Below are 2,879 nucleotides of genomic sequence, written 5' to 3' on the forward strand. Positions count from 1 at the left end.
CCGTTGGATTCAACTACCATCTAATCTGAAGGCTTGGAATTTCAGCGCTGTGGTGCTTGGCAGAGACTTCCGATTTTGATGCTCTATGAAGGAGCGACCGTCGGATGCTCCCGAGAACTGATCTGATGGCTGAGAACGGAGGCGCTTTTGTGTGTAGAAAATGAGGTTGTGCGCACCATTCTTCGCGGTTTCCTTGCGTAATTTCTCCCAGCTTTTCACTACTTTTCTGCTCTTTTCGCTCCACGACTCATCCGAACTTTATTTATTACCTAAAAATGCAAAATTAATTAATAAAAATATTTATTCTTGAAAACAATGAAAATACAGAATATGGGATAATATGTAGAATTAATGCACAAAAGATGAGTTAAATGCCAACAAAAAGGGATAAAATATATACAATATTTGACACTCATCAGATTCCACCATAAGACTTGCTCTTACCCAACTACATTTCTAACATCAGTTCAATTTCAATCTATTTCATTATATTACAACATTCAATTCAATTTATAAACTCTGAATTGATTTCAAAAGCAATACAGGTTACCTGCAATCGCAGTAGCTACAAGCTTTCCTTTAGAGATTCAACTCAACACGTGTATCTAATCCTGTTTTATAACTTCAGTACCAACATCTCATTCAACTAGAATATATCTTCTCAAACGGCAACTGCAGTTCAACACTACTTTACACCACACCAGCTAACTAAGTTGTAGCATTCTTACTTCACTAATAACATCTAATGCCAAATCCAGATATTACAATCAAACCTGCAACATCATTTCATTATGAAACCACATATAACAATCCACTTCAGGTCCATTTCAACACCATTATCAACACGTATACTCTCAATAAACCTTCTCCAACAGCCATAATTAAAGCTTATCACCACAGTCAGTTGAGAAATACTCAACTGCAACATATACCACCTACCTCAATCTCGGTTCAACACCACTAGCCATAATTCCACTTCATTCTTAACAACAACAGTTCATCCATTTCTTTCTCGAGGTTTATATCATCATCACACCTCAATTCCAGTTTCATTCCAATCATTTATGCATTATTCTAAGCATTCATCTCAGTTCATGGTTCCATAACAATCACATAAGAAACAACAGAAAGGATTGACTTTACCAAATTCCTTGAGAATGATAATTACCACAATATATCTTTCCTCAAGCAACTGAATCAGATTCTGCTTCTCACCTTGATTTTGATTCACCAACACATCCCAAGACTACCCAGAACTCATCAGCACAACACAAACCATAACCTAACTTTTCCACCTATCATTGATTCTCAAATTAGGGAAAACATAAACTTTAATCTTCTTGTTTAATTCAAACCGTTCATCTTCACATACAGAAACCCTAACTCCTGATTCAATTCTCAAACATCTCTACAGCTTCAATCGATCTACAAACCCTAATTCTTAATTTGGGGAAAAACATAATACAACCATAATTCACTGATTCATCACTAAACCCACTTCAGAACCTCAATTAAACATTGACCCATTGTTTTTCATCCAACCGTAGTTCCATATATCATCTTTAACCGACTCTAAGAACCAGATTCAGAAACCCTAGTCCTCAGTTCATCTCCAAGACAACTTCAAAATTTCAATTGAACCTAAACCCATGATTCTTCAACTCGCCATAGCTCTATATCATATCTTGTAAATCTTCAAAGCAATAACCGATTCCATAATCCTAATTCACTTCATCTTTCAAGTCGGGATCATCGTCAGACAACAACACCATCTCTAACAGCTACCCCATGATCTTTTCCACCATCTGTCGATCATAAATCTTCCATTTGATCTATCGAATTCGACAGAGGAGGAAGAACATGAGAAGAAAAGGAAAGAGAAAAGAAGAAGAAGAAGAAGAAGAAGAAGAAGAAGAAAGAAGAAGATAAGAACAAGAGAAAGAAGAAGATAAGAGAAGAAGGCTATTATTGGGGCGTCACATTCTATTAGAGGGGCGTCACCTAATAGGACAAAAACGGGTCACCCATAAGTAATATCAAAAACCCCTTATCTCAAATAATTTTATAATGACTAAACAACCCTTATTTAGTTAATTTTAATTTAATTTAATTAGATAAAAATTAAATTAACAAATTTTGTTGTATACTTGGTGAATTCTAGGACAAAGTTTTTGTGTGAAGAAAAACTGACCGTAAAATAAACTTCTATGGTTGGAAATAATCCAAACCTGGACATAAAATCACTTTTACGGTTGGAAATAATCCAAACCTAGACGTAAAATCAGATTCCACGGTTGGAATTAAAAGGAACCTGGACGTAAAATGAGCTTCTTCGGTTGGAACTAATTCAAACCTGGACGTAAAACTACATGCAAATAAAATTCTACGGTTGGAATTAATCCAAACCTGGACGCAAAATCTCCAAATCTGGACGTAAAATCACTTCTACCGTTGGAACTTAAAGAAAACTGGACGTAAAATCGGATTCTACGGTTGGAATTAAAAGAAACCTGGACGTAAAATGAGCTTCTACGGTTGGAACTAATCCAAACCTGGACGTAAAATTACATGCAAATAAAATTATACGGTTAGAATTAAAAGAAACCTGGACGTAAAATCACTTCTAGTTAAAGGGTAATCTAGACATTTTGTATATGTGTTAGGATATCCCATAACCACTTTTTTGGACATTAAGAATCCAAGTGAAGCCCCTCTATTGGAGTGTGACGCCCCAATAATAGCCTTCTAAGAGAATGGGTTTCTCTTCGACACGTCTTGGTGATAAGGCCAGCTACCCATCATAAAGGTACCCAACCAAAAGATAAGGGCAAACCTTCGGTGCTCATAGAAGATAACTCGGCTGCTTTGATAAGTCCGAG

Source organism: Papaver somniferum, chromosome 5 (assembly GCF_003573695.1).
Source record: "Papaver somniferum cultivar HN1 chromosome 5, ASM357369v1, whole genome shotgun sequence".
In the NCBI taxonomy this organism is placed as follows: Eukaryota; Viridiplantae; Streptophyta; class Magnoliopsida; order Ranunculales; family Papaveraceae; genus Papaver; species Papaver somniferum.